Source organism: Cervus canadensis, chromosome 30 (assembly GCF_019320065.1).
Source record: "Cervus canadensis isolate Bull #8, Minnesota chromosome 30, ASM1932006v1, whole genome shotgun sequence".
In the NCBI taxonomy this organism is placed as follows: Eukaryota; Metazoa; Chordata; class Mammalia; order Artiodactyla; family Cervidae; genus Cervus; species Cervus canadensis.
Genome location: NC_057415.1, coordinates 15,569,176 through 15,596,979, shown reverse-complemented (window position 1 = coordinate 15,596,979; position 27,804 = coordinate 15,569,176). Strand labels below are relative to the sequence as shown.

The window sequence follows — 27,804 nt, the reverse complement described above, 5'->3', positions numbered from 1 at the left end:
AGCCATGGCGGCAGGGTGGGGGAGCTCTGGGGCAGAAAAGAAAGCCACGAGAAGGCAGGTCTGCTGGGCTTCCACAAAGTCAGAAGAAGCATGGGGCGGCATGTTTGTTGGTAGAAGGTGGTCTCAGCCCGGTTCTGCTCCCTCTGCTTGGGTTCATGAGGAACCCTGCAAAAGGGACCTGCAGTTAGCAACAAGTGACTCTGGCTGGTGAACACAATCAAATTCCAGAGGAAGGGGTAATATCCCTCGGGTCCCTGCCCGGGTGCAGGGTTTGACTGCATTTCCACCATAAGAAGGGCTCCCAGGTGCTGCCTAGAGGAACTTGGACATGCTCACTCCTTTTTTCCTTTATTCTTCAAATACATTATAGGAAACACCACATGAATTTTTTAGAAAAAAAAAACAACCATGAACCATACTTTACTTTTGTGATGAGCTCTTTATAAAGTCAGATACTAGCAGCTCTTGTTGCCCTGGCAATCTAATTTCAAGAGACCCAGAGACCCTTAGGACTTTTTTTGTTTTTCCTTTTCCATGCATCTATACACCAGTTATCCACCTAAGACCTACCAGGTCACTTTGTAATTCCTGAGTTGCAGACAGCCTTTTCAAAGTGGAAACAGCGTACAACCAGCAAAATGGACCCCACATTCAGCTTTGGACCTCTCCCCGAGGTCCCACATCGGTACCACACACACACATCTGCGTCCCCATATTACAGCTGCATCAACAGAGGCTCGCGGTTAAGGGATGGCCCAGGATCGCCCAGTGAGGCCCTGTCTGAGCCAAGAATAAGATCTGGGCCTCATGACTCTCGCTCTATTCCCTTAATGCTCTCTGCCCTTATAAGGTGATTAAATGGTTCTTTTTTCTCCTGAAAAAGCGAGTGGTGGGGGGTAGTGGTGGGAAGTGGGGAGGGGGAGAGTAAAAGGGGCAAAATTAATTTGAATGCAACTATTTTGCCCAAGTCTCAGAACACTGTAGTTCTTTTATTCGTTTGGAAGAAGTGGGTATACAGAACAGCTTTGTTTTTCAATTCATTAACTTCCACAGAAAAAGGCCATCCTTTCTGTTTATACTAAAGGAACTGGATGTCGGAGCCATCGCCATGTGTGTGGTGTAAATAAGAAAGGCCACCAATGGAGATCCGCCCCTTTCATGATGAGAAAATAAAAGTTAGTTACTTGGGTTCCAGGGGAAGTTTCTTACTTACCAGATGTCAGCCTTTATTTTTTGTTTTCAAGAAGTAGGTAAAATAACTGTGGTTTTACAATTCATTCCCTTTAATTTTTTTAGAGCCCCGGTGACTTCTAAAGCACTTCTATAGACATAAATGCTTTAATGGAACAGGAAGGCATCCAGAAAATGCACTGTAGATGAGAGACATCCAGGGAACAAAGTACTCCGGGTGATCATGGGATAATTACATTCTGCAGCCTTGAGCGCGGAGCTGGTTGTCAGTAATTCCTCTATCAAGATAACCAGGCCCCCAAGGAGTTCTGCTAATGCTGTTGCAACATTTCGATGATAAAGGAATGTGGTATTTTTGTATGTCTGTTGCAAGAAGATAAATCTAGTTGTGCACATTGACCAGGGGTGACAAGAGGATATTGATAACAAATCTGGACTCTTCACATGTTCCATCTGTACCATTTGCTTCAGTTCACGTTCTTTAGCACTTTTGCCCCAAACTACAGTTCTTGACAAGGCTCACAGTGAATGTGGTGGGGTTGCTCATTTCATAGGTCCAGACTCTCTAAAAACAAAACTCTCAACTACACTGTTTATTATTCATCTCCAGTTATACTTGCATGATTAAAATATAAAGCAAAGAAAACATTTTAGTAATGTCAGTGCTGACCTTTGAACTTGTGCTTTGCTCCATCATGTGTTGTTTGATTTACAAGGAAGTGACAGTTTGTTTCTGTCTTAAGCTTATAATTTTAACCCAAGTCCAGGAATGACCTCGAGACACAGGCCAACTTCTGGCAATGAGTGGTGGGTCAGGGACTCAGAGAAACGGCTGCATTTCCAAACAGTAACACAGGCAGCTTTGATGGGCCTAACCTTACAGGCTGGAAGTTCAGAGACTGCCACGGTTGATTATAGTTTGGAATAAATCCATCAGTCACCTGAGCACCAAGATAGCACACCACCTAGATGAGTGTGAACCTAAGGAATGAACCTCCTCCCTTCACGTCTTAACAATTCCACTCCCTACACTCTGTCATTTCCAGTCTTGCCCTGGCGGCTCTGAGCCAACTAGATGCTGATCAAGTGACGTGGACCCTTGTTAACGTCTGTGTGTATGTGTGTTTGTTAGTCACTCAGTCGTGTCTGACTCTTTGTGACCCCACGAACTGTAGCCTGCCAGGTTCCTCCGTTCATGGAATTCTCCAGGCAAGAATACTGGAGTGGATTACCATTCCCTTCGCCAGAGGATCTTCCCGACCCAGGGATCGAACCCTGGTCTCCTGCATCACAGGCAGATTCTTTACCACTTGAGCTACAGGGAAGACTTTTTAAGGTGGTTAAGGGACAAATGCTAGAAAAACCTGGCTGGGGAAGCCCATCTTATTGTTTTGTGATTCTTCACTTTGATCCCAGACAGGAAGATTGAAGCCTCATTAGCAGCCAGCACCCTTAGGACTGAGGCTTTGACAGTTGATAATGCCCCCAAGAACAGAGTCTCTTGGCCAGTGGTGCTCAGCATTAACCACTGTACCCAGAAAGCATCCCTGTGCCTATCCCCCACAGCCAGTCCTCACCAAGACCCCTCTGTTCTACCTCTACTGTCCATCCCCATCCACCGTCTGCCCCTGCACTGGGAACCTCCTCTCCCTCCCACCCTACAGCCAGACAACCCCATGCAGCAGACAGCCAGAAGACCCTTCTGAAACATAAATCAGATGGAGCCAGCCCTCCAATTAGAATCTTTGAATGATTTCCTATTGTGCCTAAAACAAAATTTTCAAGAAGACTTCTAAAGCGTCTGATATTCTGAGTCCTCTCCAGTTTCCCAGCTCGGCCACAGGCCTCTCTCCCTTGACTACATGCCAGGTCTACAATGCTGACCTGTGTTCAGCTGCTGGACCATGGCAGAGCCCAGCTCTCCAGGATGCCTGGATTTGCATACACTGTGCTCTCTGCTCGGAAGGCTCTTCCTAGTATTTCTATGCTTGGATGACACCTACTCATCAATCAAGTTCCAGCTGAGAGTCCCTTTTCAAGAGCAGTATTTTTTAAACACTCCCTGCTCTCTCAAACAGATTTTTATCGACTCCAGTAGTTCTTTATCCCTTTCATAATACTTCTCACAGCTAATCACTTATACTTTTGAATCATTATTAGATTAATACCTGTCTCTCCCTATGGGTCCCCTGGAGAAGGAAATGGCACCCCACTCCAGTATTCTTGCCTCGAAAATCCCATGGACAAAGGAGCCTGGTGGGCTACAGTCCATGGGGTTATAAAGAGTCAGACACAACTGAGCAACTGAGAACACCCCCTATGGGTAGATGCTTCTCAATATCTATCATCCTCTAATTTGAAAAAAAAAAGAACCCTAACTTTTATCTGGGCACTATGTTATTGTTGTTGTCTAGTCACTAAGTTGTGTCTGAGCTCTTTTGTGATCTCACTGACTGTAGCCCACCAGGCTCTTCTATCTACATTGTTACCCACCTATATAGTCTATGTTTCCCACTCTCTGATGTAGCTAGATGTGGGCGGGTAACTAAATTCTGGCCAGTGACATGTACCCTTCCCCTTCTATCTTCCTTTTTGCTGATCAAAATGCAGATGTGATGGCTAAAGCTTGGGTAGCAACCTTGGACCATGACCAGGCTTAGAAACTTGCAACAGAAAGAAAAGAGCCTGGGTCCCTGAGGATACCAAAATGACTTCCATACCAGCCTGGACTTGTCAAATTTCAATCTCCTTCAATTTGATAGAAATAAACTTCCATTTTATTTAAGCTATTTTTCTTGTTATTGACCTGTATTGAATGAATACTTACAGAAAAAATGAATGCAGCTTACTTTAAAGAAGAGAAGAGTGAGTCCATCTCATGTCTTCTCTGGGGAAAGGAGGGGGAGTACAGGCAAGGTGCAGGTCTTCAGTTTTGTGTCTTTCATGTGGCATGAATTTTGAATCTGTTTATCATCTTTTCATAGTTTCACATATCTTTGGCAATGGTTTCTCTTCTTTGATTTTCTCTTCAATCTTTTCAAAGATTGAAGGCAGGAGGAGAAGGAGACGACAGAGGACAAGATGGTTGGATGGCATCACCGACTCAGTGGACTTGAATTTGAGTAAACTCCGGGAATTGGTGATGGACAGGAAGGCCTGATGTGCTGCAGTCCATGGGGTTGCAAAGAGTCGGACACGACTGAGCAACTGAACTGAACCCTGCTTGCAAATTAGGTCACAAAATTTAAAGAGCCAGCTTTTTAAAATTCACATGAATTAAGATTCTGACATCTGTGTTATATGTGAGTATGCTTCAAATATAGCTTCACCACATGAAGAAGTGAATTTGCAAACAGAACACCTCATGTGTGATGTGCCCTGTAGATCACGCATCTCAATAAGATCCTCACAACCCAGTGAGGAGACAAGTCCACAAGCTCATGTTGGCTCAGAGACAAATGCTTAAGGTAAATCTGAAGTCAGTATAACAGACTACCACACACAGGCTTCTTAAATTAATTTCTGAAACCAATAAGAAAAAAAGATCTAATGTTCTAGATGTTTACATACATTACCAGTTAGCAAACTGTGACCTGTATGACCTGTGGACCAAACCCAGGCAGCTCTCTATATGTGTAAAGAAATTTTTTTGGAACACAGTCACTCACACCCAATTGCTCATGTATTATCTGTGGCTTCTTTTAGATTTTAATACAAAGAACTGCAGCAGAGACCACATGGCCCACAAAGCCAAAAATATTGCTACCTGGCCCCTCACAGGAAAACTTTGCTGATCTCTAGTTTATGTGATAGGGACACATCTTTCTCAGCCACTTTTTTCTTTTTTTTTTAATTGCTCTAATTGTGAAAAACTCGAATGTTCTCTAGGAAGTCCACCTCATTGTCCCAAATGAGCTTCCGAGGTCCTACCAGTCTGTCTTTGGCACTTTTGGATTTTAGTGCTCTGCTCTGTGGGGGCCTCCACTTTTGCTGTATGTGGTGCCTCTCTAGCGCCTCTGTGCAAAGACATAGGCAAGTTGGTTTCAGCATTTCTGAGGCTGGGTGTTCACCATCCACACTCCACAGTGAGGGGCTTCTCCCCATGTCTCCTTAGGACCACGTCACTCCTTCCCACCAGCTCCCCATGAAGGTGGAAGTTCTTTGCTGAGACGTGGTGGCTCAGATGGTAAAGAATCTGCCCGAAATGCAGGAGTGCCGAGTTCAAGTCCTGGGTCGGGAAGATCCCCTGGAGAAGGAAATGGCAACCCACTCCAGGATTCCTGCCTGGAGAATCCCAAGGACAGAGTAGCCTGGTGGGCTACAGTCCATGGGGTCGCAAAGAGTCGGACACGACTGACTGACACTTTCACTTTCAAGTTGCGTCAACCCCCTGAAGGTGCCCTCAGGGATAGAGTCCCTCTCCAGCCACAAGGCTCCTCCCCTCCCTGTGGGGACCCCAAGTGCCAGCACCCCAGACCGGGGGAGGTTCCTGTGGACCCTCTTCTTTCCCACGGTCTTCCGTCTCATTCTCAACACACACTGCCTGTGAACTCTGCCTGCAGCTGGCGTCCCCTTTCCTGTTCCCTCTTCAGGGAAGCGGGGTGAGTTCTGGACCCAATGCCTGAGGCTGGGGTGTGGGGTGGGGAGAGTTCCAATGCAGCCGGCAGCTATTCATCTCCTAAAGTGTCTGAATCAGACACACCTCATCACCATCAAGTTTTCTTTCCTTCTAAGCATGTCCACCCAGCACACCATTACAAATTAGTGTTAATAAGATACTTATATTTCTCTCTTCAGCGCATCTTTCAAGTAGCACCTTCGTATCCTAAGGAAATATTTTCTCCTTCCTGTCCTGAGATACACCCCTAAGTGTCCCCGCAGTAACAGGGAACCAGAGGAAGCTTTAGGTCTCCCAGGTCCCTCCTGCCACAGGGACCTAGCCTCTTCTTTAAAGTAGCTTGAGTTTGTCCTTCCGCAGAAACTACTCTTTGTCTTTTGTTAGATGAAGAGGTTACTGTATGAAGTGAAAGGGTAGCACTGGTACCCCTGAAAGTTTCCATTTGGCACATTTCTTTTGAGCCTTCATTTCTGGGAAAGGTTTGCAGTGAGCCTTCCCAGGTTTCAGGGGAGAACAGCCTTATTATACCTCCCTCTTCTGAAGTCCACTCTTCACAGGTTTTTTTTCCCCAGTCATTAGCCAGTCTCCTTGACCTCAACAGATGCCCCTGGCAGAAATGCAGAAGCCAAGTTTATAGACCAGTTGGCATTTAAAGACTCTGGGATTACTACTGAGCATGAAGGAAAATAACAACAGTAATAAAGCAGATGACATTTGCTAATTGTTTACCATGTGCAGCTTTATGTATATTCCATCACTTGGCCTGCAAAACAACTTCATGGTGTAGGAGCTAGTATAATCTCTACTTTACAGAAGCATTGAGATTAAACAGTCTTCCAAGATTGGCTCAAATATGAGCAATTTGACTGTAGATTTCATGTGTAACCCCTTGCACTGTTCTTGCCTTCAGAGTCCCCTAACCACCTTCTGCTGCCAGCAAATAGTAGAGCATCTTTCCCAAATAGTTCTTTAGTAGCACACTTCAAAAGCTTTTGACCTGGAAGTTCTATCCCTTGGAACTTTTCCAAACCAAATAATGAAATGTAAGGGCAAATATGTCTGTATAGCAATGTTTGTAAACATTTTTATTAGTCTGAAAAATTAGGAACAACCTGGATATCCAACAATAGAGACTTAATTAAATAAATTGTGGAATATTTATGATAGATTACAGCAAAACCATTAGCAATTTTAGAGTAAAAATAGTTATGGAAAAGGGATAATATTTACATCATGAAGTGAAAGCATCAGATTATAAAACAGTATTCCATAATCATAGGAGAATGTGCATGTAAATATTTTTAAAATCCCTGGAATATCTCCAAAAATTGTTAATAGTGATTATCCCTGAGTGATGGTATTTTAGTACTATTTTTTAAAATAAAGTTCTGTGTTTTCCAAGTTTTCTGAATTGTAATTGGAAAAAAATATCTACAACTTTTTTTTATCTTTGTCTACATAAAGATCCACTTACAAATTTCTCACACCAAAAGAGATTTGTTGTATCACTCACTTTTACTCCCTTTGAGTTATTGAATTGAGTGGAAGATGAGACTCTGGATTCTATGTAGGCAATTGTCTTTTTTTCTCAGCTCTGAAAAAACACAAAATAGGTTTCTTATTGGTTAAAATAACTTTATAGTTGGGACTGAAGAATATATTGGGGCTTCCCAGAAGGTGCTAGTGGTAAAGAACCTGCCTGCCAATGCAGAAGACACAGGAGACGTGGGTTCGATCCCTGGGTAGGGAAGATCCCTTGAAGAAGGGCATGGCAACTCACTCCAGTATTCTTGCCTAGAGAATCCCATGGACAGAGGAGCCTGGCAGGCTACAGTCCACAGAGTTTCAAAGAGTTGGGCATGACTAAAGAGACTTAGCACGCATGCACTAAAGAATAAAATCAAATAGACTTCAACACCAAAGTCATATGATGTACCCATCTATTCTGGTCTAGCTGAACCAGAATCAGACTAGTTTAACTCATTTATATAAAATGTAACATACACAAAAAAGAAAATTTTCAGAAGAAATAAGCATTCAACTGTTTGCTGTGCTTCTGTTTCTTTAATGAGTATTTCATAAATAGATATTAATGCCACCAAGATAGATTTCATTAAGAAAAGCTATAACAAATATTTGGGAAGATGTCCTTCAAGATGATTGAGGTCAAACTTCAGCTGGCAGAAAAGGGAAGAGGAGGTGGAGGGAATCAGGTGGGTAAGGAGGAGGGGGAAGGAGGAAGAAGAGATAGAAGGAGGAGGAGAAGAGGATGAGAAGAAATATGGACCCAGCCTGGATGAGACATAATCTCCATTTCCTTTAAGAGAGCTGGATTGAGGTGATGTTCCATCTTGAGTGTGAGCTTTTCCCAACAGCCTGTACTCTAGCCCCGATAGCATGGACATCACCTGGGAAATGACAGCAATAGAGAAATCTCAGCCCACCCCCACCCCCGCCCCAACATAGATAAAAATCTGCACAAAATCCCCAGGTTATCCACATGCAAATTAAAGTTAGAGAAGCACTCACTGGCATCTTGTCCAAAGCCCATGGCTGTTCTGGAATTACTTAGAAAAGATTGACTATCTCCCATCTCTCTTTAGTGACCCCTAGTGGTAAACCCAAAAGATCTACATAACAGGATGACTGAACTTTTAATTTCCACTTTGGACCAATAGCTGTCCAACCCTCCACCAATTGATCTATCTCAAGTACTTGGAAGATTAGAACTCTAGCTGGCCATCCTGATTTAGAAGAGCTGATGTTGTCCAATACAAACTGGGAGGGTACTATTTTTCTGCATATCACTGCTGTTGGAATTCAAAAACAACATTTTTGAATGAGATTATTCTCTGTGAGTATTTGAAAAACACTGACAACTCACTGTTGGTCTCTTGACTGAAGACACATTCAGAAAATCCATTTTTCACTTTACATCTTTTTAAAATGTAATTGTACTTATTTATTTTTGGCTGTGTGAGTTCTTCATTGCTGCACAGGCTTTCCTCTAGTTGTGGCAAGCGGAGGAGGGGGACTACTATCTACTGCGGTGCACAGCCTTCTCATTGCAGTGGCTTCTCTTGTTACAGAGCACAGGCTTTAAGGGGCTTCAGTAGTTGCGGCTCCTGGGCTCTAGAGCATGGACTCACTAGTTGTGGCACATGGGTCTAGTTGCTCCAAGGCATGTGGGATCCTCCTGGATTAGGGATCAAACCTTTATCTCCTGCGTTGGCAGGGAGATTCTTTACCACTGAGCCACCAGGGAAGCCCTGACAATTACATCTTATATATTGCCATTTGAACTAGCCTTCAGTGAAATCTTTATTTTTTTAAAAAAAGTGTCCTTTTCCAGGCAGATCAACGTTCAATTAGTAACTCAAATTTATATAATGGTTTGAGTTTTAAAAGAAAAATGGAAAAGTTCAGGGTTTCATAGAGGTGAAAGAACTACCCTAGACATCATCTAGAATTTTCCCAATGTGTATTTCATCTGCAGAATATTAATAGAAATTATGGGAAAAAAAGGGTTCCAGAATGAAATTAGTGTGGGAAACACTGGATTGAGCAAAGGTGAAAAAATTTCTTTACTGTAGGAGTTCTCTGAGTTTTTGTTAAATTAAAATGCCTTGTAGATATCTAAAGCAAATTTCTAGCAGAACACATGTACTTTTTCTTTTAATCTTGGGGAAATCTACTCTGTGGGGCCTCAGAGTTGTTAAGAATTTCATCCTTAGTCACCATGCTTACAGAAGTGCCCATGCTTCCTGATTCTCAATCCATTTCTCTTTCCCATTATTATCAATTCTGATCTTATCCATCAATCCATCTACCATTTTGTGCTCTATAAATAAACGCAGACCTGTGAAGGAGAAAAAAAAGCAAGAATAAAAGAAAAGAAAAAAAAAAGGAGAGAAAAAGAGTAGACAGTGAAACGAAAACTTTGTATCAAATTGGAAGTAGGAACTTAGAAGTAAATCAACCAAATGGAGATCAGCATTTCTTAGATGCTTCCCTTCTCAAGGAAGGAGTCACTGTGAATTGGTCATGATGAGGGTTCACATCAGACCACTAGTGCACGGTTCAAGTAGTCCAAATTCCTCCCCCAGACTGATGAATGCAAAACATCCATCTCCTCTCTTTTCGAGGAGGCTATAGACACAGCCATACATGTCACTGCTTGGTCCTTTTGTACTTTTGGCCTGTCTTTAGTGGTGGGGTCTGCATTCTTCAGAGGTCTGTCTACCATAAGTGCTCTCCGAGAGAATCTTAGCAATTAAAAGTGTCATGTTGTCTGGAGTTTTATGCCTTTTATTTGAATTCATTACTTCATTACCTGAAGATGATTTCAGACTTGCCCACTGTATGCTGGCCTGTTTCCTTGTCAGCTGCATGTCCCTGAATCCCCTTCCTTATATGGTGTCAAGTTAGAGTTGATTGAAGATGACATTCAATAAGACTTGGGGAAGTTAGAAGTGAAAGGTCCTGAAGGTCATCGTAGAGTGTGGGGGTGAGAAGTGCCTCCCCACTTTGTATTCATCTGTCCTTCCCAACGGCCAGTCCATCTGCTCAATGGCCACACTGGGCCCGCCACTAACTGCGCTGTTGTGGAGACACAGAAGTGGAAGCCTGGACGAGCCAATGACCTTCCCTCTGTCTCCCACCCAATGCTAGAGCCGGGTGAGTGTCCCTTCAAGATTCCTGCGAACTCTGACTCACACACCAAAACCAGGGCTTTTCGCCAAATCTTCAGCTCCCATTTTCAGATCCTTCCTTCCCCATCTCTGCCCGCAATCTCTGTATGAAATTCTTCATTCTATAGTATTGATCATGGTTCAGCTTCTCTGAGCCCTGACTGATACACTTCTGAACTCTGGTTCTTTTGTTCTGCTAGATTTTTATGTTTCCTATTGGGATGTCCTAATGTCAGATTCTGGTTGCACCTTATTCTGTTTTTCTTTCATGGACCAGATGGTGTTTCTGCTCATTCTTCACTTTTGCATTGGACATCCTATTCTGGAAGTGGCATCTTTGGATACTGCTTTCTACCACAAAATTTATTCTGTTTATCACCTTCATACAGTGTTTGACAAAGGTCTCTAGTCAAAAAGAAAGCTGGTAATTGAATATTATATTCATGTTACTAAAGAATTGAAAGGCATTTTAAAGGTTTTGCTTTCTGTGAGTGAGAGCTTAAAGTCAGGGGGTTGTACTAGACAGAAATAGAGATGTAAAATGTGGTTCAAAGAGCAGTGATCTTTCTAGCTAGGACTATGAGAATAATTAATTATACGTTGTAGTTTAGCTTGCTTCAGGTGCTAATTTTCAGCTCCTAATAATATGTGATGTTATGAGCACTTCTTTCAATCTTGGTGCAATAACAGGATACTAGTTTCTAAACATCATTTTGGGGATGATAATGTGGTCATAAAATCCTTGGGAATAACTGAGCGCTCTGAGTTCATCACAGTTAATGCCCTGTAATACAATGTTTTTAAAAGTAGAGGGGATTACAGGATGTTCTGTCAGTGCAGTACTTCTGGGTAGGTCTTGTCGATTTTCTATTGACTAAACTATTTATAGCTCTGCGGGGATAAGGTTAGCTTGTAGAAAATTGATCACAATGAGAAGTGATTCTAATTTGAAAATAAACTATTCCTACTCATTTCAATACAATGTTATCCAACAGAGATGGATTTGGTTCCCATCTGATGGAAAAGATAGCCCCAAACACCCCCAGACATTGCAGCTTATTACTTTGTAGAATATTAAACAGTTTTGCATCTACTAGCAAGTTATTTCAGAATCCTTTAATTGTCTGACTATATAAATTTGTTCTTTAAAATCTTCATTGAACCAGTCTTAACATTTTACTGGTTCCCTCATCAATTAATGAGTTATACACTTTTTCTTGTGTATATGATTTATATGAGTCATGTTTTAAGCTTTTTTGAAAAGTATAGTATATCAACAGCCAAAGAGATAGTCATTTACTCATTTGTATTTCCTTTATGGCATATATATCATGTTACTATAAACCAAGTTTGAGGTTCCAACTCATTTAAAAATAATTTCAAAGGGCAGCTACTTAGTTTTAACCTCTCTTTTGCATTCATTCTAAAACACAGAAATGTCTTACTACCTAGTCTGTCTCGATATCCCAAACACTATAACACATACCTGGAGAGAGAAGACACCCACCTGAGGCGGACTGTGCCATCAGCTCTCCCCACACTGATGAGAATTTTGTAGAAACTCCTGGAGTTTGAAATTTTTATATCTCTTGGCCCTTCCTTTAGGCTAAAATGGTAGGAAGAGGACTCACATCTCCCACATCGCAGGGCAGATTCTTTACCAGCTGAGCCACAAGGGAAGCCCAAGAATATTGGAGTGGGTAGCCTATCCCTTCTTCAGTGGATCTTCTCCACTCAGGAATCAAACCAGGGTCTCCTGCATTGCAAGCAGATTCTTTACCAACTGAGCTATGAGAGAAGCCAAAGTGGACCGAAGCCTTAAAGAGTATTACAGTATTTATTTTGTCAAAACCAAATAAACTAAATAAGCAAATCAAGCCCACAAGCTGCCAATGGAACTGAAACCCCGGGGATTCACTCATCAGTTCCTCTTGTACTTCACTCCTGTGATGGCCTGTATCACCCCGTTCTTTACCAGACTCACCGGTGGTTGGCACCTTTCACTCCTCCCTGGAGGCTGAGGACCTTGTCCCATCGTGCCCTCCGTGCTGGATTCCTCACGCTCTCTCTGCTCCTCCCTCCCTCCACATTCTGTCCTTCTTCTGGATCTTTGAAGAAGGTGACATGCTTTTTCTCTACTATCTGGAAAAATTCTGCGTGTGCCTGTGTACACACACATATACACCATACCCTCCATGATTTCCTGTTCATCCTTCAGTTCAGACAGCATTTCTCAAGAAAGCTTTTGTAGCCGCTCCAGACCAGAACAGACTGTCCTGTTTTACACTCTCACAGACTCTGTGCTTTTCCTTCCAAGCGCTTGTATGTGATTATGTCTGTCTCTCTCATTGTCAATAAAATCCGGGATCATTGTATCACCAGCCCTGGCAAAATGCCTGGTACATAGAAGGTGTTCTTGAATGAATTAATAAGAGCTCAATGCCTATTTGTTACATGGATGAATAGATGGCTGTTTGGTCTGTTATAGTCCCTAAAAGCAAAAGAAGCTGTTAAAATAGTGTGACTCTGACTTACTGTTAATGTCTGAATAAAAGAGGCCATTCAGATTTTGGACTGAGTTTGACAACATACTGTGTTGAGTGGTGGGGAGTCATTCCTCTACATTTCCAGAGGGAACTGGTAAAGCTCTTTGGAGGACAATTTGGCAAAAGCTTTAAAGATTATAAAATTCACATACCTTTTGACCCCATAATTCAACTCTCAGAGATATATTCTCTCTATATGTCTGCACATTCAAGAAATATCTATGTTCAGTGTTACTTACTATACCATCTTACATAATAAAGAACTCCTGAAACACAGTAAATGTCCAATGATAAGAAACTAATTAATAATGCAATGAGTATTGCAAGCCATGGAATACACTGCAGCCATTAAAAAGATTGAGGTGGGTTTGTGTATATTGATAAGGAATGATCTCAAAGATTATCATATCATTAAGTGAAAAAAATTCCACTATGTCTGTGTATATTCATTTATGCCTAGGTTGTTTCTGAGAGCAGTGGTTGCTTTGGGAGGGGGAGATGTGTGTCTGAAGGGCAGGAGTAGGAAGGAGACTTATGCTTCATTAAATATACATTTTTAAGCTTTTAACTTCTTGCCATTATCATGCATTAACTATTCCAGAAATAAGTCTGCAAGAAACGCAAGTCTAAGAGGTGTTTAAAAAGTTAGTGGAGTTTTTTGTGTAGTAAATGAAAACAAATTAATAGGAGTTAAATCTGGACTAAGTTTTGTTGATATTTCTTTGATTCTTTAAGCATAAATTTTCACACATGTATGATCAGTGTATTGCTCACTTTATTCATTTCTTCTCTCCTAGTTCCCCCAAACCTATCAGCCTTTCAAATGTCCCCAAAGCCTTATCTAATTTGGAAACAGGGGATCCCTTATTTGGGAGGCCCCAAAAGAGGACCTCATCTGGATGAATGTTGAGGCTCTTGACATAAAATCTCACCACCCTCGTGAAACCCGCCCAGCACATCTCAGCCTACTGTATTGACTTTGGCAATACTTGTTGGCCTTGTCATGCCAATAACATTATTGAGACTAAATTGAACAAGCATGTGGCTATGTCCTCCAAATGTTTTCTGATACAGTTAAATGGAAAACTGTAGATTACATTTATTTATTTTGTGATAAACCCTTTGTTTATGTTGCTGGTGATCCAGAAAAAGTGGTCTCTTGCAACACGCCATGACCTAAACAACGGCAAGTTGAATTACTATTTCATTTACTGTAGGAGACATTCCACCATGTGTTTCACAGAAATGATTTTTGACACAACGTAAGAAATGATAAATTACACCCAAAAAAAACAAAAGAGAAACTTGGAGTTTTACAGCAGATGATTTTAAAGAAAACATTTATTTGCATGTCTGTCTCCCACATTTTCAAAAAACAATGTACTTGAAACAAAAAAAGACCCACAAATAGCAAAAACACTTCATTTTCCTCTTATAATTGGAAACATTTGGAGAAAGCACTTTGTCTTCTCAAACTGCATATTTATGGCTTAATTTTACACGGGGAATGTTGCTATACCTTTTCCTCTCATTTCATTGTTATTTCAGTTTTAACAAATGATTAATATCATATTGAAACAAATGAAGCAAGTACAATAGCATTTCTAGATATGCATACACCAGTGCATTCCAAGGCGTTCTATTGAAGTATTAACTTAGTCTGCAAGTTCATGTAAAAGAAGAAAGCAGGGCTGGAAATGCTTTCCACACCCCAATCAGTAATAATAGCCAATGTGTGGCCAAATTGCACAAGGATGACATGAACTTCTGGTCACTGAAGCTCACACAAAATCATCATAAAAAGCGGGATCAGTATGAAAATACTCATAGGACTTCAGGACATCAAAGAATAACTCTCTCTAATTGGTTTCAAACAGGCTTATGATGTCTACATCCTCCCTTTCTTTTGAATTATTTGTCAGTTATTTAAAGCTGCTTTGAGAGAAACTACATGCATGTCACCTAGCAATGAGACAGATACTATTATTGTTAAAAAGCAGCACTGATTTCTGTTTTTCAGAAATTATGATTTTAGAATTATATTAACTTTTTGGAAGCTAAAACCATTATTTTTAACAGTTTCCAGGATTAAATCTATTTATATTGACTAACTAGAAGCTGCAGATGAATTTCCAGCTCAATTATCACAGTAGGCTCACGGAGAAGCAGTGTTGTTTTTTTTTGTTCAAATCAGTTGATTCAGGATAGTTATAATGAGGGTTTATATGGTTCTAATGGGTGACTATTTATTTCTGTTTTTAAATTTTTAAAAACTACCTTTGTCATATTTTAGGGCATCATACATTGAGAACTCAGCTAAGATGTTATTCCCATGCTATATTTGGCCCAAAGTTATTTCTTGAGCAAAATTCTGACTCTGTGTAGGTCTCACCCTTGTTTGCATATGAAGTGGTATCCCTGATTTAATTCTTTATTTTCATATGCTGTACTAATTTCATCAACTGCTTCTCTATTTTTTAAAGTACACAGACGATCTCTTCCCAAAGTAAAAGGTTTCAACACCAAGAACTAGAAAACTTCACCATATTTAGTATTTATTATTCATAAATTATTGCTATTATGTTATTATTTACTTAAGAATCTGTAGGTAGACTCTCTCAAGTTTGGACTCAGAGTTCAGTGTCAGCTAAGACCCAGGCACTCTCTTTTCTCAAAACTGTCCTCAACCAGTTGGCTTTCCAGTGTCACACTTTTGGCCTCATGGTAGCTGCCACTGCACCAGACATCACATCTATGTTCAAAACAGGAACAAAGGGGAAGAGGATTTTAGAGAAAGAGACAGGCGAGAGAAGTGAAGTTGGGAATAGGCATTGCATTAGCCAAACAGTGAGTGACTACCTCAACAAGTAAGCCAGTTGCCAGAATGTCCTGGCCTCATCTGAGGACTGCCTCAGGGTGTCTGTTCCTAATATCCCATATAGTTTCGAAGAGAGCCAAGCAGTCTCTCTAGTCCTCTAGAAATTCTGAGATCTATCCTTGACACTTGCTGCATCACTGGGAGCATTTTTGCCATTTGCAGAATCACTGTCACTTAGTTGGACATTAGTGCTGCAACTTAAACATTTATGGAATCGTTTACACAGCAGGACCCAAGCCCATGAAACCCATTATTGGGCTTTGCTGTAAAAATGTTCTTAAAAACAGTTTACATGCATTGCTCCCTACTCTCAAAAGTAACCCCTAAAATTTTTATTTGTTGTTTTTAGATTTCCATGCTGGGACTGATTCACTTGCTCTAGGAAAATAGGGATGCTGTCTTCATCCAGTAACAGAAATAATGTAAAGCATGCTCCCTTCCACTTAGGTTTGGGTACCAGGAAGCACTGATCCAGCTTTGATGCATGGCTGTCATGGGGCATGGTCCCAGAGACACCTATTTGTCATCTTGTTCTCTCTAATCTGCTTTCCATTTTGTTATTGCTTTGTTGACTGTGTTCTGTTGTAACCCACCTCAAATTTTCCATGGAAAAGAGGCAATCGGTAAATATGGAAGAGAAAAGTAATGTGTTTCTATTTCAACACATTTAATCAAAGCCAAGTCCAAGGTTAACATCATCCCAACGGTGCATCAGAGAATGGTTTGTCTGAAACACAGTACATTTTTTCTTACCACAAAGGACATTCCCAGGTTAAAAGGATCCTAAACAACCAGACTGAGTTCTGAAGTTCCTATTTTTGTATTTTCTATACTGTTTATATCTGTTTTTACTTTTATGTATGTCGTCATTTCCCCAATTTTTCTCTTCACAAACTTAGTGCTTGAAAATCACCCAAACATCAATACATTCACCTTCACTTTTACAGACTCTGTGTCTGTGGCAGGACTGGCTAGCTGCCCATCAAATGTGCATCCTCCTCTGCCATATGAACAGAATCTTGACTTTGTTGGGGGTACCAAAGTGCTCATCTAAAAAATGTATATTTCCCAATCTCCTTTTCAGCTTAGAATGAGCTTGTGACCTACCGCTGACCAACGGGATTAGCTGGAGTTTGTTAGAAGGGGTCCCTTAGGAAAGCCCCTTAAATGAGGACAGAGTCAGATGATTTGAAAAGAAGATCTTGAGACAGGACTTGGAGGCAGGAGATTTTCTCTGGAAGTGATCACAGGAAACAGAAATGGAGGGGAGAGTGAGATGAGGAAGGATGAAAAGGATAAGAGGAGGCAGTAACAAGCCCGTTACAGTGGAGTCCTCAGTGCAACTGGGGACCCTCTAAAGAGCTGTGTAGAACCTGCCTCATGATGGTCTCACTGGAGAACAAGCAGGTTGGGCCTTCTGTTCCCTATTGGTTGGAATCATCCTGGGGCTGTTAATGCCTGTATGCTGACTCATTATTCTTGTGTATAGTTGACGGTCTTCTGTGACTCCAGCAAAGCAAAGAGATGCTACATGTGCGATGCTCTTAATTGTGCCTAGAACTGTGTGTGAGGCTGGTTGAAGTGAAGGGCCTGAGGGAACGTGGCTGGAGCATCCTAGCATCTACCAGAGCCAGCTCTTGCCCGTGTTCTCTCCACTTTTCCTCCTTCCTTCTGCCCAGAGCACAAACACGACAGCTGGAACTCTGGGGGCCATGCGCATGAAGGAGGACCCCATCCTAAGAAGGCCTGAACGGAGAGCTAGAAGTCATATGTTTTTAGCTCCATGTCACCATGGAGCTAATAAAGCCTTGGATCGTATAACTTCCTAGCCTGTTACATAAGAGAATAACCCCTCACACTATTCAAGCCTCAGTCATTAGGTTTCTCTTTAGAGTTGAACTCAACCCTAACTGATCCATAACCCTAACACAAGCTGTACTCACCAAAATCTGCTACGAAGTGAAGTGAAAGTCGCTCAATTGTGTCTGACACTTTGAAACCCCATGGACTGTAGCCCACCAGGCTCCTCTGTTCATGGAATTCTCCAGAATACTGGAAGTGGGTAGCCATTCCCTTCTCCCGGGGATCCTCCCAACCCAGGTATTGAAGCCAGGTCTCCCACATTGCAGGTTGATTCTTTACCGTCTGAGCCGCCACGGAAGCAGAATCAACTATATGGGTATTGTTAATAAGCCATTGTTTCATTGTGACCACGAAATGTTCCCAACAAAGCTTCCCAGCTGTGACCAGGGTCCGGAGAGTCCTGCTGCCATGGTCTTCAGAAGTCTGTCCCATGTCCCTCGACCAGGCTCCTCTGTCCATGGAATTCTCCTGGCAAGAATACTGGAGTGGGTAGACATTCCCTTCTCCAGGGGATCTTCCCAACCCAGGAATCAAACCCAGGCAGGTCTCCTGCATTGCAGGCAGATTCTTTATCACCTGAGCCACCAGGGAAGCTGGTAGACAGATTGTCTACTCCCTTGTTTTTTAAAGTTTATACCTGAATTTTTTCATGAGTGTAAAGAGTTGTGAAAGAATGTAATTTCTGGCATAATAAAAATGTCAGTATTTGTGATGGTGGCAATGAGTCACCACCAAGACCCTCCTCTGAGGAAAGACTTGTTGCCTCTCAGCTGCCTGCTCCTGGAATGCTGCCAGCCCCTGGCTGTAGCCCTCTCAGATCTGTCTCGGTTGCAGACCTGCTTCGCCCTAGGTCATATCTTTCCTCAGGCAGCCCACATCCCACAGGGCAGGGGCGGGTGACTCTGATAGACCCTTCTACTGGCAGAGCTCCCCTAGGGTTGCCAAATCCTCCATGGGCTGCAACAGTCTCCCCTCCTCTTACCACAGGAGTCCTTCCAGAGGCACCTGCAATGAACACTCTGCACCCAAGGCCTCATGTCACAGTCCCCTTCCCAGAGACCCAACCTATAATGGCATTTCAAAGTAAAACGATTTTCCTATTCCTCTGTGGCAAAGATATAAATCTAAATTTATTTTAAACATTGCATGGTGCCATAAGGTTTCAAGCAATTAAAAATGTATTCTGGATTGAGGTGTCATTTCATTGTTATTAGAACTGGTTAAAAGTATTAGTCATACTGATTTTGACCATTTTTAAAAAGAAAAAGGTCTTTTTAATGGAAATAAATCTCTTACTGTGATTAAAGGGGCTATTTTATGATCCCTAGAATGAAGGATCAACATCAGAGGATACTAACCCCTGGTGGCTCAGTTGTCAAGAATCCGTCTGCCAATGCAGGAGATGCGGGTTCCATCCCTGGGTCAGGAAGTTCCCTGGAGAAGGAAAATTTTCATATCTTGAAGCAGTTCACTCAAGAATATTTAGGAAGGGTAAGGGTATTTGTGAAGTGAGAGAAGGCCAATTTTATCAGTGAAAGTAAATATGAGAAAGGAAACCATCATAACACCTCTTGATCAATTTTAGAAACAGTACCATTGCAAGTTGGTTCTTTGAAAATGTCCAGGTCTGTATCACAAGTCACAGAGCTAGGATGCCCTTCGGAAAATAATGTGTACCCAATTTGAAACCTGCTGTCCACTGCACAAAGTTCTACTGTTATTTATTCTTTGTTCATTTCCATTCTTGACACATGGATCATACCAGTCAATTGCAAACCACTTTCCAGGAGACACGGCAACAGTCAATCTGTAGACAAGCCAACAATTGACAGCCTTACACGGAAGGATGAACTGAGCCAATCAGAGGCCCTCTTTGGGGCGGATTTGAATTGGTGACATAAAGAAAGCCATGCTTAGAGAGAGCAAGACGTGAGGTCACCCAGAAAGAGAGGGGCCAGAGTGCAGAATCTCAGCCATGTGGGGCCCCAGCCACATAGGAACCACAGGAGACAGCAGCAGAGAACCTGGGGAGAAGCCTCCTGCTTCTGAGGCTGTGAGTGCCTGGCTTCTCAGAGCTCCTAAATCTTTCCCTGTCCATAGTCAAAATGACTATTTTGGCTCTCTACTGCTGTGTAACAAATCACCCCAAAACATCATACAGCAAGTCATTGATTTTGCTTATAAATCTGTAATTTGGGCAGAGCTTGGCAGGAACCATTCATCTTTGCTCTATGACACCTGGGGTCCTCCTGGGGATGACTGCGGGTCCAGATCACAGGGCTAGCACCCCAAATTCAGATCATCCCTTCTGACTGAGCTACTCCTCCAATACCCCAGGATGCTTATTGGAGGAAAGGTGGACATCACCGGTCTGAGCAACTTGCTGGAGTCACATCACTCCCTGTTTTTCCGAGTCATGTTTACTTCACACTTTCTTTCCAAAGGTGAACATGGAGCTCTCCAAAGTCTGAAGGATGTAGAATAAGAGCTGCAGTTAAGGTCCACTTGTTTTGCAATTTGACCTGATTGTGCTGATTCAGGGCACAAATGGAGATCAAGTGTTTTGGTGGCCCAAGCTAGAACCTGGCCCAAAGAGTTCCTGCTTCATCTTGGAAGAATTACTAATGGAGATGCTTAGGGCCCCAGGAAACAATACAGAAAGATCACAGTGTTCTCTAAAGATGTCTCAATCATCCTTTCAACCAGAGGCCTCAGACTAGTGGTCTGCAGAGGAAAATCCCGCCCACAGATGTATTTATCTTGTTTGTTTCACACTGTGCTTCCACTCCAGTACTTTTGCCTGGAAAATCCCATGGATGGAGGAGCCTGGTAGGCTGCCGTCCATGGGTCGCTAAGAGTCGGACACGACTGAGCGACTTCACTTTCACTTTTCACTTTCATGCATTGGAGAAGGCAATGGCAACCCACTCCAGTGTTCTTGCCTGGAGAATCCCAAGGACGGGGGAGCCTGGTGGGCTGCCATTTATGGGGTCGCACAGAGTCAGACACAACTGAAGCAACTTAGCAGCAGCAGCAGTGCTTCCAAAAAATAAGTAATTGTGAACTTTAAAAACTTGGGAGACGTTACTTTTAAGATGGCTTTCCTGCTCCTCTTGAGGAGACTGAAAAGACATGGAAACATGGGCCCTCTTGCTCACATGGCGTATGTCAACAGGTACTGAGTGGCCGCAAGTCCCTAGCCCTCCTCACCTGGAGCTCCTGCCTGCCTCCCTCAGTCTTCTGAGCTTGAGAGCCTCCTGGCTTTTCCGCCACGTGAGTGACGGTCATTGGCTGGAAAGAAGGTGTGTGGTAACATTTTACTTTTGCATTTCACACAATGTCTTCCCAGCACCCACCCAGCAATTTTGAGAAGCTTTGTTTCGAGGACTTAAGCTGGCACAATGACAGGGTCAATGCATAAACAGCAAGATGGGGGTTGGCCTGAGAGTCATAAAAAGTCACCGACTCCTCCGTGCCATGAGGTTCGAGCTCTCCCTTTTAAAAGATGCCTGATGAATTTGAAGCCTGGTGGGTTAGTTATGACAAGTAGGTCCACGTGAGTCATAGTTTAGCCTAAAGATTTTGTCCACAGGTTGGGTGTGAGGATTCTGCAAGTATGAAAGAGGCCCACTTACTATGTGGTATTAGTCTCTCCCAGCCACATATTTTTATTAATACTGTTCAACTGCATTCCTCTTGATAGTTTTACTACCTATTAAATACAAATTCCCAGGGCCTAATCTTTCACCTTATGATGGCATTGTTAACACAGCGGGCAGTTTAGATCAGACCTACTGCCTGCTGTGGGGGGCAGTCCTTTGTCAAGGGCACCAGGGGCTGCAAATCTTGCCCACACTCCGAGCCCGAGCAAAGCTAGGCGGCCTCAGAATTAAAGCTTAAAGCAGATGGTTCTCACTGGCTTGGCTTTGTTTTCCAGGACACAACAGCCTGGGGGTAAAAATAACATCATAGTATTACTCTGACCCTCCTCCCACCAGAGGAACTCGGGACCCCAGTTTGCTAGGGGCTTCCTGGAAGGAATCCCTTACAAGTGACCTTTTCAGGTGCCACCTGACTGACATTTGCAGTCTTTCTTCTCTGATGCTCTACTTCTCCCTGGTGGGACCTGAAGCTTAGGCCACCCAAGTTCCCCAGAGACTGTCTTGCCCATGCCATGACTCCCCAGACATGCTGGTCACAGGTGGCTGTAACAGGGACCCTGGGAAAAGGTCTGTCACCACCCCTGCCCTACAGTCTCCACCCCCAGCCCCCCACACACATATGCAGTGGTGCCTGGCTCTGAGCTTAGGGGGACCACCAGAGCCTCTCCTCCCAGGGCCCAGCAATAGTCCCTGAGGCTGGGATGAGTTGAGTGGTCGACATGGTGATGCATGCTCAGAGTCACCCTCCTTTCCACTGGCCCACTGTCCTTGAGCCACACCTGGGCCCTCAACTCTTTCTTGTGATGAGAGTTTCCTTAGGTGCCCCTAGTCCCTCAAAATGGTCTGGATCTTAGGTCTAATCGACCACACCAACTGTTTTCCTGGCCACTCCAGATAAAATAATGTTCCTGATTCCTCTCAGTCCCCTCTAGGTCCCTTTCCTCTGATTACGATTTTCTTCTCGCTGCTTCCTGTTGTTACTGAACCAAACTTGAGTCCACTCACCTAAATGCAGTAAAGCCAATCTGTCGACCCTGGGTCGTGATGAAGGAAAATGCAGTGTTTATTTTAAGGGGCCAGATGAGGAGTCTGGCGCATCTAGTGCTCAGAAAATGCAAACTCTTTAATGGGTTTCAGGGAGGCATTTTTATTTTTTAATTTTATTTATTTTTGGCTGTACTGGGTCTTTGTTGCTGCTGACTTTTCTCTAGTTGCAGTGAGCTGGGCCTACTTCCTAGTTGTGGAGCACAGGTTTCTCATTGTGGTGGCTTCTCTTGTTGTAGAACATAGGCTCTAGGTGTACAGGCTTCAGTAGTTGTAGTGCATGGACTTAGTTGCCCCACAGCACGTGGAATCTTCCCAGCCCAGGGATCAAACCCATGTTCCCTGTACTGGCAGGCAGATTCTTAGCCAGTGGACCACTAAGAAGTCCCTCAGAGAGGCAATTTTAAGGGCCAGGTGAGGGAGGGGAGTCACAGGGTTTGTGATCAGTTTGCAAAAAATTTTCTGATTGGTTGATGGTGAGGTAACAGGGTAGTGTCACATTATCAATCATAATGTGGTTCTAATAAAGTCTAATACGGATCTTCCCTGGTGGCTCAGACGGTAAAGCATCTATCTGCAATGCAGGAGACCCGGGTTTGATCCCTGGTTTGGGAAGATCCCCTGGAGAAGGAAATGGCAACCCACTCCAGTATTCTTGCCTGGAAAATCCCATGGACGGAGAAGCCTGGTAGGCTACAGTCCATGGGGTTGCAAAGAGTCGGACATGACTGAGTGACTTCACTTTCACTTTAATAGGGCTCTAATTAGGATCTAATAGGTCTGGGCCTACATACTCATGGTTATCAAGTAGTTAACATCTTCCCTTTGGTGGGGAGTTTTAGCATCTGCAAAGCAACTCAGGAAATGTGCATCAGATACTATCATCTAAGCACTTCAGAGAGGAAGTAAAGCAGAGGATCTGGTGGGAGGGTCTGTCCCTATAGGGTCATGCTTAGACCCTATGCTGTCATATCTTAATTTATTGTTTATGATCTATCTCCTGTCAACTGGAATGTAAGCGTCATGAGCAGAAGTCCTGATTTGCTGAATGCTGCATTCCTAGTACCTAGAACAGTGCTTGGCATACAGTAGGTACATAATAAATATGCTGAGTGAAAAGTAGGGACAGATTTATTTTCCAACCCATAAACATAATTTCTTTCCTTTATTAGCCACAGTTGAGAAGATATGACGAGCAGAAGATAGGATAGGACAGACTTATGGGGCTTTGCCTGCTTTTTGCTGTCTGCACTGGCAATACAAATGGCCAACAAGGAGAGGTATGATATTAAGATTCTTTCCAAAATGGTACAGGTTTGATCCTTTTGAATGGCAATGGCATTCTTCTGGGGTGAACAAAGGTTTAGCTTAATAACTTAAGTGTAGTGGGTTATGCCTTCTCTGAGCATGGAGATACCCATCTTCCCATTTGTTATTGTATCCGGTACAATCTCAATCACTATCTACAGTAGAATGATAATGTGTCTGGCACTGTATGAGGCCCTGAGTGTAGAGTGGCAGATGACATTTAGGAGTGAGACAATAAACAAGTAGTCAAACAAATACACAGGGTAATTTCAGGCAGACAGTGACCAATCTTTGAAGATGTGATAGGCTGTGATTCCTAGTGGGTATTGTTACCTATTTGTGGCAGCCCAACTTTTAATTTGCAGATTGAGCTAACTTAGCCTATGGAAGTAAGCACTTTAAATTGCCTTTTAAAATATTTAATCCAACCAGGAAACCAAAAAAGTTTGATCTAGAAGCCTTCATAGCACTTAAAAATTCACTGAAAGTTCACTGGTATTTATATCTTTTGGCTAAAGATGATTTATAGCTCTAATCTGGATTCATGATTCTATCCCACTTAGCTTACTCATTTCTGATTTTTAACAGGCTTCATTCTAAAAAATACTTATTAAGGATCTACTATGTATCAGGTTTGGCTTCCCAGGTGGCCCTAGTGGTGAAGAGCCCGCCTGCAAATGCAGGAGACATAAGAGAAATGGGTTCAATCCCCAGATCAGGAGGATTCCCCTGGAGGAGGGCACAGCAACCCACTCCAGTATTCTTGCCTGGAGAATCCCAGAGACAGAGGAGCCTTGTGGGCTACAGTCCACAAGGTCTCAAAGAGTCGGACAAGACTGAAGAGATTGAGCACACATGCATGTATCAGGTTTAGGAGAAGAGATATGGGAAGGAACAATAACAAAGATGAGAGTCTTCAATGTGTAGGAGACAAGCAGGGCCTTTGGAATCGGGCAGATCTGGGTTAGAATCCTGGTTCCTCCTCTTCCTTGCTCAATCACTCAGTCATGTCTGACTCTTTGTGACCCCATAGACTGTAGCCCAACAGGCTCCTCTGCCCATGGGATTCTCCAGGCAAGAGTACTGGAGTGGGTTGCCTTGCCCTCCTCCAGGGGATCTTTCTGGCCCAATCATTGAACCTGTGTCTTTTACATTTCCTGCATTGGCAGGAGGGCTCTTTATCACTAGTGCCATCTGGGAAGCCCTACTCCTCTTCTTTACTAGCTATTAAATTTTATCTCTTTGAGCTACTTCTTTCTTTTGTAAAATGATCATACCCAGTTCACAGAGCTGTTAGGGTATTTAAACGATATGAAGTACCAACCCCTGTGGCATCACATAAAAGATGTTCCATAAAAGGAAGCAGTTTCCTCCTTGAGATCCTCTGCTTCCTAGGAGCTGATAGAAGCTTGGAGTGATTAAATGGCAGATACTCTTGAAGGAACTGGTACAGATGGAGGCTTCAAATGTCACCCAGTTGCCTGGGTGTGGTGGGGTACAGGAAGCCATGGTGGTGACTGGTGGTGGCACATTCTCTGTGCTTGGGGCATGGACAGCTCAACTGGAGGCAGTCAGCTTCTTTGGGGCTATGGCTCCCTCTGGGCACAATGATCATACTTCATGACAATATGGAATATCTAATAATAGTTCTTTTCCTCCCAAGGAGCAGGGGGCTGCTTTGCATATTTTGCATCCTTTGTAGAATCTTAAATCACTTTGTAATGTGAAACATGTCTATGGGAGGCTTTGTGTTGTTCATCCTTATGGTTTCATGCAAAGATTGAGCAAGAAGAATATGCTATAAACAGCTTGCAATTATCTAGTGGAAAAATATAAAAATAAAGTTGGGTGGGCATCAATCAGACTTCTGGACAAATCCAAGCTCCCTCAACAAGAATGATCAAGTGCAATCTGAGCACAGACCTATATTCACCCTGACTTAAGACTGAGGACTGTCTGCTTTTAGAGCCTGAGGTCTATACACGAGTGCCTTGGAACCATGGATGAGTGAAAACACAACCCCAGAGCCCACCCACTGGGACACATTTACCCACATGGAAGGTCAACTTCAGAAAGATTTGGAAGAGTAATTGTCAGCTTTAGGAGGCCAGAGGTAGGGAAATGAAGAAATTCTGGAAAAGGGATTGTGTAGGACTTTCCATCTATCTTTTCCTTTGTAATTTCTGGTTCAAATTTTCATGTTTATGAGTTGCAAGCTCAATGTGGCTTATGGAAAGTCATCTGTTTCTTTTGTCATTTACTTCATCACCAGGAATTTACTGATGGAAAAAGACAAGCAGTTTGTATGTTTGTGTGTGTGTATGCGTGCGCGCGTATGATGGAGAGAGTCATGATTCCATGACTGTGATATTCCTTGAGAGTAACTGCAGTGGCAGCAAAAGTGTTGATTTGTGTGCCTAGTAAGCCATTGTGACAGAAGAATCACTCAGGGAGTTGATCTTTTGAGATGCGGATCAGACTGCCAAATGCAATGACACTAATTGTGTCCATACCATTTTTGATAAATAGACTCTAGTCTTTGCTCTACCCTGAAGTATTACTACAATTTGCATATCCTGTTTCCATGGTTCTGCAGATTTGTTAGATACAATCTCTAGCTTTATAAACTTTATAAAATATTTTATAAATAACTGTAAAAACTAAGGGGAGCTCTATATTACTTTTCTGGTTTCTTCTGGGAACGGTTTATGAACATTTGCTGTCTCCATGTTACATGCCCAAGAGGAATAGCACATTCGGCTGTAGATGAAGTTTAACCATTCTCTTTCCACAAAGGGAACCTGAGAGGAGTTATTTCCCCTACATTCTTTCTCAAATGGAGCCACTAATGCAGACAATCTAAATGACATAATTTATGTATGCTGTGCATATATGTATATTTTGCCCAACCATGGGAATACTGTTCTAGTATTCCTTAGATTGATTACTTCTACCCCAAGATTTTGCCATCAGCTCCGGGCTCTTGTAAGAGGTTTAGTGAGAAAAGCAAGGCAGTGATATCCTCTGTGGAGAGACCATGTGTGTTATGTTCGCTGATATATTTTGGGTTTGCCACCGTAAAATGACAATGGGAAGATAAAGGAAACACAGTCTCCCCTTCCCTAACAGACATTAGCTTTGGAAAATGTGTCTTCTGAAATTCCACCTCCCCCACCTGCCATCCAAATGAGGGCTCTTTCCAAGAAAAACACCAGTGGCTCCAGCTCTGCCTCCATTATCTTGCACACAAAGTCTCTGTTTTAATAGAGGTACTGCTGGGCGTGTTTCAGTGTTTCCAAGAGTGGAATAAAACAGTGTGCTGGCTATCAGCCTGATTAGTAGTTGATGACAGGTATTTGCGATCCACAGAGAAATATGTAGAGACGGAGGAGACCAGGGCAGGTTTCTGTGATGTTTATATAACATCCCACCCTCCAACACTAGTTGCACGCGGGCTGAGTTAATTGCCTCCTTCTCTGCTCCCAGAGTTCTTTATGCATCCTACAACTCTGCAATTTGTGTTCTAACGTGGCTGCCTGTGCCGTGTAGCCCTCAGCTCCTGAAGCTTCAAGATGTGACGTGCCAAATTTGGATCCTCAGCGCTCAGGACGACGTCCTGAGGCACATAAAGCAGGTGCCTGCTGATGGAGTGGTTGAATAGATTTCAACTGCTTTATCGTTTTCCAGGACTTCACACACACCAGTGTATCTGAAGATACCAGCAGTTCTGACCCTTCCAGCCCCATCCCCTTCCTCCCCCCAGTTTTGGTTGCAACAGCCCTTCAATTCAGCCGCACAATGTCTGGAACCAGTAGTTCAGCATGTGTCCTCAGTTGCTCAGTTGTGTCTGACTCTTTGTGACCCCTGGACTGCAACCCACCAGACTCCTCTGTCCATGGGGTTTCCCAGGCAAGAATACTGGATTGGGTTGCCATGTTCTTCTCCAGAGGATCTTCCCAGCCCAGAGGTCGAACCAGAGTCTCCTGTGTCTCCTGCATTGGCA

General features: G+C 42.9%; 1 long non-coding RNA gene across 2 annotated transcripts in view; it reads left to right on the top strand.

The window, feature by feature from the left end:
• The window catches only part of LOC122431946, a 37,951-nt gene extending 34,121 nt beyond the window's left edge, over positions 1–3,830 (top strand). For both annotated transcript variants that reach the window (XR_006266674.1, XR_006266673.1), the window contains exon 4: positions 3,802–3,830. This is a non-coding gene — a long non-coding RNA (uncharacterized LOC122431946). The remainder of the gene's footprint in view (positions 1–3,801) is intronic.
• Positions 3,831–27,804: the final 23,974 nt, after the last annotated feature.